This window comes from Haematobia irritans, chromosome 3 (assembly GCF_050003625.1).
Source record: "Haematobia irritans isolate KBUSLIRL chromosome 3, ASM5000362v1, whole genome shotgun sequence".
NCBI lineage: Eukaryota > Metazoa > Arthropoda > Insecta > Diptera > Muscidae > Haematobia > Haematobia irritans.
Window position 1 is genome coordinate 62,742,441 of NC_134399.1, and position 9,741 is coordinate 62,752,181.

The 9,741-nt window shown below is 33.3% G+C and overlaps 1 long non-coding RNA gene across 1 annotated transcript; it reads left to right on the top strand.

Annotated features, from left to right (window-relative positions):
• The first annotated feature begins 8,507 nt into the window (after nt 1-8,507).
• LOC142230165 (uncharacterized) lies at nt 8,508-9,741 on the top strand. Its single transcript, XR_012720593.1, has 2 exons — nt 8,508-9,514; nt 9,595-9,741. It is a non-coding gene; the product is annotated as an uncharacterized LOC142230165 (long non-coding RNA).

The following is a 9,741-nucleotide window of genomic DNA, read 5'->3' on the forward strand; positions in this document are numbered from 1 at the left end:
TTTTCTTTGCTGGGTATAAGAATTTACTACTGAACAAGAAAATTTTATTCACTGACAACAAAGCATTCGTAAAAATAAACAAAAACCGAACTAAAACCAAGTTTCCTCAAATTTAGTAAAGTTTCGTATAAAATAATAAATTTATTTATTTATTTTATTTATTTATATTCCTACTATGAAGTATACAATCCTTTCAAAACTTAAGGAAACACACTTATTAGAATATAGGAAAATTTCCTACATTTCTTTCATCTACCTGTAATCGATACCTGTCATCGATATGTTTGCGCGTGGGTTGTTTTTAGTTGGAATCGCGTTGTTATGGTATACGGAGAGATTGTTAAAAAATAAATATAATATAATAAAAAACAAATAAAATATATAAAATATTTGTTATTTTAAATTAGTGAGAAAAATTTTCGTTTTTTGAAAATTGGTTTATAAAAAAAAGAAAACACCAGCAGAATAACAACCCCTTCATTCGACTACATTTTGGAATCTTCGATTATCAGGTAATATTCAGTGACGCTAACCTTTTGTGAAAAAATTGGTTTAGGATTTTTTGTTTATATTTGTAGGTATTGAAATTGTAAAAAGGTGGACAAAATTGCTAGGCAGCAATTTATTCAAAGTGGAAGGTACTAGAAGAAGAAAAAATGTGTTTTAATATTTCAAGGCCAGTCGATGCTGTTGATTCTAAATAAATATATTTAATATATTAATAAAACATGTCTTTTATTGAAGAAAAAATTGCCTATATAAACAAATAAAATTCTATTTAAAAACGAAGATAAACAGTCATAATTTTGAAGTAAAAGGTTTACCACAAATATGTAAGATTTATCCAAATGAATGAAAAAAGTTCAATAAAATCATTCCATATATGAATTCAATTCAGTTAAATTTTTTCATTCTGTAGTATAGTGGTACATAAATATAGGAAAATGTTAACTAATATATGGAAAGCATTCTACCTAATTTCTACGAAAATCATATCGTTCAAACAAATAAAAATGTCTTTGGCGCTATACGAAGTTCAATTTTCTTCACAATAAGTTCATTTTAACTTAAAGAAGAGGTCACTTTTTTCTGGGTGCACTTGCGTTTCGCTGTAAAGGGAAGAAAATAAAACTTTTGTGATAAACTTTGACTCTTTTACAGGATGTGAAAATAATTTTATTCCTGCACGCTCACAAAAAATCGCTTCTGTAACATATACTCCCAAACATATTTTGCTTCAAGCATATATATTTTTGGGTATTGCCCAAACATTTATATGTTTGATCTCTTCCAATATATAATATGTTTGAAAGCATATTGGTCTAAACCAGGGATCCGGAGCGGAGCGTGGAGCGGAGCTGAGCAAGACCTTTTTTTGCCGGAGCGGGAGCGGAGCGGGAGCGGAGCGGTTTCCAAATGAAAAACCGCTCCGCTCCGAATAAAATATTACTTGAATGAAATGTGTAACTTTGAAATTACACTGTGTAGGTAATTTCAAATTTAGCTAGTACTTAGCGTAGTGTGAGTAAACGTTTAAAATGTACGATATGTATTTTTGTACGTACGTACATTGGGGAAAACACAACGTGTTTTTTAGTAATTGTTTTCAAAAACGGCAAATGTAAAAATATATATCTAGTACGTGTTGTAAAAGTAACAACAGTACTTTCGATCAATTTCATCCCGTATTACTACAAAGATGTTTGTAATGAACGTGAAATAAATGCAATTAAACGATCTTATTTATATTTAATTTTTTAGTTTTCTACACTGAAAAAAATATTGTCGTGAAGTCAAAGATTCCATGTCCTTAGAATAAGAATGCAAATTTTGCTTAACATGGAAGACGCATTTCTCTAAAATAAAGTTTTTTATACCCATCACCATAGAATGGTGACGGGGGTATAATAAGTTTGTCATTCCGTTCGATTTCCGATTTCCGACTATATAAAGTATATATATTCTTGATCAGGGAGAAATTCTAAGACGATATAACGATGTCCGTCTGTCTGTCTGTTGTAATCACGCTACAGTCTTCAATAATGAAGCAATCGTGCTGAAATTTTGCACAAACTCGTCTTTTGTCTGCATGCAGGTCAAGTTCGAAGACGGGTTATATCGGTCCAGGTTTTGATATAGTCCCCATATAAACCGACCTCCCGATTTGGGCTCTTGGGCTTATAGAAATCGTATTTTTTATCCAATTTGCCTGAAATTTGAAACCTGGAGGTATTTTATGACCGTAAAGAGGTGTGCCAAAAATGGTGAGTATCGGTCCATGTTTTGGTATAGCCCCCATATAGACCGATCTCCCGATTTTACTTCTTGGGCTTATAGAAACCGCAGTTTTTATTCAATTTACCTGAAATTGGAAATCTAGAGGTATTGTAGGACCACAAATACGTGTGCAAAAAATTGTAAGTATCGGTCCATATTTTGGTATAGCCCCCATATAGACCGATCTCCCGATTTTACTTCTTGGGCTTATAGAAACCGCAGTTTTTATTCAATTTACCTGAAATTGGAAATCTAGAGGTATTGTAGGACCACAAATACGTGTGCCAAAAATTGTGAGTATCGGTCCATGTTTTGGTATGGTCCCCATATAAAACGACCTCCCGATTTGGGGTCTTGGGCTTATAGAAAGCGTATTTTTTATCCACTTTGTCTGAAATTGGAAATCTAGGGGTATTTTCGGACCATAAAGAGGTGTGCTGAAAATGGTGAGTATCGGTAAATATTTTGATATAGACTGATTTCCCGATTTTACTTCTTGGGCGTCTAGAATCCGAAGTTTTTATCCTATTTGCCTGAAATTGGAAATCTAGAGGTATTTTCGGGTCATAAAGAGGTGTGCCGAAAACGGTGAGTAGCGGTCCATGTTTTAGTATAGCCCCCATAAGAACGATCTCCCGATTTAACTCCTTGGGTTTCTAGAAACCGTAATTTTTATCTGATTTGCCTGAAATTGTAAATATTCTGGTATTTTAGGCTCGGTCCATTTGGTAATGCCTCCATATAGACCGACTTCACTTGAATTGTTTGAAACTCAATGTAAAATTTCCAGATTTTACTTCTACATATTTAAGATTTCAAATCAAGACGTTATTTTATAATTTTCTTGCACACTTACAAGAGATGTTTATGATTCCTCTAAAACTCAAACAAAAATGGTTCTTATAAATCCAGAATCTGATATAGTCCTCATAGGTGAAATCTTTAAATTTATCTTCGGGAAGTGTCCTCAAGCCCTCCTAAAATGTCAAAGGAAACCCTAATATTTGGTTCATGGTGGTGGGTATTTAAGGTTCGGGCCGGCCGAACTTAGTGCTGTATATACTTGTTTTCTTGTCCAAAAGGCAATAAACTTTTGAATGAAGTTGTAATGTCCTTATAATTAAGTGATTTTACTTAAAAATGTGTATCATAACATGAAAGATAAAATTTTTGAGGTAAGGTCAACGTGACTTTAATAATTAGAAAAATTCTTTAAAATTAATAAAATTGTCTTTAAATTTGTTTCCTTTTTGCATCTTGCCTACAAAGCAAAAATCGTTAAAAAAATAAGACATGTTTTTCAACACTTTATTTTAAAGACGCTTTTTACTGGAAGTCGAGTCTTAATATGGAAAAAAATAACTCGTTAACTCGTTTTTAAAGGATTTTGATAACAACTGACGAAAAAAATCTAAAAAAATGAAAAATTAACATATGCTTCCTAGAATGCTTCCTTTAATGAAGTCAAAATGGATTTAATATTTCTGAAAAAATCTTCAAAATTAATAAAATATTTCAACACATTGTTTTAAAGTCATTATACCCTAAACCACATAGTGGTTAGGGTATAACAAGTTTGATCTGCCAAAAAATGTGCCTACAAGAAATATTGATTTTAGACCCCATAAAATATATACCGATCGACTCAGAATCACCTCCTGAGTCGATCTAGCGCTTGGCGTCCGTCCGTCTGTCCATGTATTTGTTGTTCACAGGATTTCGGTCGCAATTATTAACCGATTTTGATGAAATTTGGTACAGGGAGTTTTTTTGGGCACAAGGACAAACGTTATTGAATTTGGAAGAAATCGGATCAAATGTAGATATAGCTCCCATATATATGTATTGCCCGATTTCGACAAATGGGGTCACGTTGCACTTTTTTTACTAACCGATCGTCGTCAAATTTAGCACAAAATAATCTTCTGTATCACCCTTTAAGTCTGAAAATTTCATCGAAATCGGTTCAGATTTAGATATAGGTCCCATATATATGTATCGCCCGATTTTGTCAAATTAGGTCATAAAACCCTTATTTATCAACCGATCTTACTCAAAGTTGGCGAAATGTAATCTTCTATAGCACTAACTATATGTGCAATAAATCATCGAAATCGGTTCAGATTTAGCTATAGCTCCCATATATGTACCGCCCGATTTTTCTAAATAAAATAAAACTTAATTGAACAGATAATACAATGTTTGTACTATAATTTTCTCGAAGAGGAGCGGAGCGGAGCGATTTTTTTTTTCTCGGAGCGGAGCGGTTTTTTTTTCTCCGGAGCGGGAGCGGAGCGGAGCGAAAAAAATGGACCGCTCCGGATCCCTGGTCTAAACAATATTCAATATCGCTCCCTGTTAAATAGCGCTCCAAGCTACTAAACACATATATGTTTATAGGCTATTTCTAAATTAATATATGTTTGCATCCAAGCATATTATATTTACAAACATTTTATGTCCCAAACATAATATGTTCTAACATATTAACATATATGTCCCAAACATGTTATGCTAGTTTATGAACATTATATGCTTGCACTCAAAAATATTGTGTTTAAAAATTTGTGTTCCAAACATATAATGTTTATAGCCAAACATATGAAAAACAGTCTTTTTCATCCGTGTGGGTTATTGCAGCTTTCCTCATATATTTCTCACTTCCATTTGGTTTATTTGCGTCACTTTTTTTCTATAATACAAACAATGTACAAGAAGTTGTTCGATTTTATGAAATGTTCAAATTTTACCTTTCGTCCAAAATGAGTATCGAAGCAAAGGCACTATCTACTGGGCCAACCCATACAGTCATTAAATTAACTAAAACATTGAATCTTTAGATTTAAGATAAAAACGCTTCAAATATAGACTAAGACTTTTTATTTTGAAGTATACGTTATAATTTTTACACTGGTATTAAAATTCCGCGAAAAGAAAATGAAAATGCAATAAATGAGATCTGTATCCTAATTTCAATTTTATTGATCCAAGATTTAAAGCCAGATAGGTGGCTAAAAAACGTCTTTATTTTATAGAAGCTGCACCTTTGGCTCGGAATCAATTGTAAAATCTTTAAGGCATATTCAAAAATTTTTGAATTTCTTTTGTCTAAAATTTCGTTTCGTCATTGTCTGCTAATTACACAGAAAAACTTGTCACCAACATTTTCATTATAAATTAATTCTGTTATTTATGTTGAAGTCTAAATTTTATCCACTTTTATAAAATAAAACTTTAATTGAATCTATATATTCAGTCTATTCACTTTTAGTTAGGGGGCTATAGCGTCCATCTACACGGATGAAAAAGACTGTTGTTCATATGTTTGGCTATAAACATTATATGTTTGGAACACAAATTTTTAAACACAATATTTTTGAGTGCAAGCATATAATGTTCATAAACTAGCATAACATGTTTGGGACATATATGTTAATATGTTAGAACATATTATGTTTGGGACATAAAATGTTTGTAAATATAATAAGCTTGGATGCAAACATATATTAATTTAGAAATAGCCTATAAACATATATGTGTTTAGTAGCTTGGAGCGCTATTTAACAGGGAGCGATATTGAATTAAGTTGGTGGTTGTTGCTTGTTATTACAAAATTAACATTTTATTTTTCCTTGGGCAATGGATCAGCTACTTCTTTGATCCTTACAAACTGTGTGGTCCGCTGTTCGAATCCCCGCCCGGCAAAAGGTAAAATTAAAATAAAACAAGTATATACGGCCGTAAGTTCGGCCAGGCCGAAGCTTATGTACCCTCCATCATGGATTGCGTAGAAACTTCTTCTAAACACTGCCATCCACAATCGAATTACTTAAATTGCGGTAACGCTTGCCGATGGCAAGGCATCTTAAAACCTCCTAACACCATCTTCTAAATTGTATGACAAAATTTTCTATAGAAAGAAAATTTTGATAAAAATTTCTACAGACATAAAATTTTAACAAAATTTTCTATAGAAATAAACTTTTGACAAAATTTTCTATAGAAATAAAATCTTGGTAGATTATTTTTGGCTCGAGTGGCAACCAATATTATGAACCGAATAAAATTTGAAATAAAATTTTGACAAAATTGACCATATACCAATACCATGTACCAAAATTCAGCCGGATCGGATGCAATTTGCTTCTCTTTGAGGCTTTGCAAGCCAAATCTGGAGATCGGTTTATATGGGGGCTATATATAATTATGAACCGATGTGGACCGGATCGGATGAAATATGCTTATCTTAGAGGCTCCAGAACCCAAATCTAGGGATCGGTTTATATGGGGGCTATATATAATTATGGACCGATGTGGACCAATTTTTGCACGGTTGTTAGAGACAATATACCAACACCATGTACCAAATTTCAGCCGGATCGGATGAAATATGCTTCTCTTAGAAGCTCCACAAGCCAAATCTGGGGATCGGTTTATATGGGGGCTATATATAATTATGGACCGATATGGACCAATTTTTGCATGGTTGTTAGAGACCATATACCAACATCATGTACCAAATTTCAGCCGGATCGGATGAAATTTGCTTCTCTTTTAGGCTCCGCAAGCCAAATCTGGGGATCGGTTTATATGGGGGCTATATATAATTATGGACCGATGTGGACCAATTTTTGCACGGTTGTTAGAGACCATATACCAACACCATGTACCAAATTTCAGCCGGATCGGATGAAATTTGCTTCTCTTTTAGGCTACGCAAGCCAAATCTGGGGATCGGTTTATATGGGGGCTACATATAATTATGGACCGATGTGGACCAATTTTTGCATGGTTGGTATAGACCGTATACTAACAGCATGTACCAAATTTCAGCCGAATCGGATGAAATTTGCTTCTCTTAGATCAATCGCAAGCCAAATTTGGGGGTCCGTTTATATGGGGGCTATACGTAAAAGTGGACCGATATGAACCAATTTTTGCATGGTTGTTGGAGACCATATACCAACACCATATACCAAATTTCAGCCGGATCGGATGAAATATGCTTCTGTTAGAGGCTCTACAAGCCAAATCTGAGGGTCCCTTTATATGGGGGCTATACGTAAAAGTGGACCGATATGGCCCATTTTCAATACCATCCGACCTACATCGATAACAACTACTTGTGCCAAGTTTCAAGTCGATAGCTTGTTTCGTTCGGAAGTTAGCGTGATTTCAACAGACGGACGGACGGACGGACGGACGGACGGACGGACATGCTTAGATCGACTCAGAATTTCACCACGACCCAGAATATATATACTTTATGGGGTCTTAGAGCAATATTTCGATGTGTTACAAACGGAATGACAAAGTTAATATACCCCCATCCTATGATGGAGGGTATAAAAAATCATACAATTGAATAATTTCTTCTACAATGTTTGTATTACAGAAAAAGGTGCTAAGAACTAAAAAATCTCGTGGAAGTGAGAAAGATGTGGGGGAATATACAATTGAGCAGAAACAAAATTTTGAGCATTCAGGTCGAAAACCTATATTGTTAGCACCTATATTACCTGTTTATTTTCATAATTCATTGTGATTGTAAATATATAAATAAATAAATAAAATTTTGAGCACAATATTGTTTGCGAGAATTTTGTTTAAGCATATAATATTTTTGGGTGCAAAATGCTTCCAAACATATTATATGGTCACATAATAACATATTGTTTTTTGGAAGACAACATTATTGAATTTGGATGCAAAAATACAAAATGTTTGGAACTTAGACTACCCAAACATATATTGTTTATACCAATATGCTTTCAAACATATTATATATTGGAAGAGATCAAACATATAAATGTTTGGGCAATACCCAAAAATGTATATGCTTGAAGCAAAATATGTTTGGGAGTATATGTTACAGAAGCGATTTTTTGTGAGCGTGTAGCTTAGGTAGGGTCACGGCCTAAGGCAAAAAAAAAAGTTGATGCAGTCACCCCCCAGTTTTGTACCATATTTGAAGACAATTTCAGAACACGAAAACTTTTGTTTTTCCGTGCACCCTACGACCCCCCGAAATACAATTTACTGTGCTGTGTCGTCATTTGAAGTCCGATCGAAAAGAAACGCATATCGTTGTTCATGGTTGATCAGGGGCTATATTTCGTGCATTGGTCATTTTTGACTCCGACGTCAAATTTGATTTTTAATTTTTTTATTTCGCTTCGTATACCCCTATTTTGCCCATTTCTTATAACCATTATAAAGATCTTATCAAAATATGAAACTTTTGCTTTGGAAGTATTTAATTATATTCATAAACAAAAAAGTTACAGAGATTTTAAAAAGTCAATAGGTCACCCTACACCATCAAATAGCTTTTGCTGTGTTGTCATGATATCCGATCGAAAGCACATGCACATCGTTATTCATATCTACGAAATTAATTTGAAAGGTATTTAATACACACAAACTGTTTATCTGTAAATTTCTAACCGTATCATTGTATACATACTCGTTGTGTGCACTATGGCATTTTCAGCGTTATGCAAAGTGCATGTGTTTTTGCTAGAACAATTTGAGAACAGTAGGCTCTCAAATTGTTCTAGCAAAAAATCTAACAAACACTTTCGCTACATGATTTCTTAAGTCTGTCCATATTTTTGTGAGAGAAGGCTGTTGATAGTATTTGAAAAAAGTGAAAACAAAATGAAATTCGAAGCTCGGGTTATCGACAAAACTAAATTACCAACAAATCATCAAGTTATTGAATTCCTTTTATATTTAAAGAAAGCAGGTTAAAAATGAATCTACTAGTCATGTTACAGACGATAAACGATTGCGTTATATAATATCCAAAATTAAAAGTCGCCAACAACATAGTAAACTTGATTCTAGACAGGATTTGTTATAAATTAATTCTAAAAAGTTGTTAGCCGCATAATAAAATTGTACAATTAATAAACATGAAATGTACTCAAATCAAATACAAATCTAATCTAATATTTTCTTGTTTAAAGTATTTACTCATGTGACAACATTGCTCACCATTGTGAAGATGACAAGAAAACGCAAAAAAAAATACGGCGTAGTCAGATGTTGAAAGGCAGAAATTTAACCAATGTGTAAGCAGCATAACGATCTTCGTAATTTTCCACAATTCCGTTACCACTTACTTTTATTGTTAGATTGATTGTTAGATTTTAAAACAGTAGGCTCTCAAGTTGTTCAAGCAAAAACACAAGAACTTTGCATAACGCAGAAAATGTCGTAGTGCACACAACGAGTATGTATACAATGATACGGTTAGAAATTTACAGATAAACAGTTTGTGTATATTAAATACCTTTCAAATTAATTTCGTAGATGTGAATAACGATGTGCATGTGGTTTCGATCGGATATCATGACAACACAGCAAAAGCTATTTGATGGTGTAGGGTGACCTATTGACTTTTTAAAATCTCTGTAACATTTTTGTTTATGAATATAATTAAATACTTCCAAAGCAAAA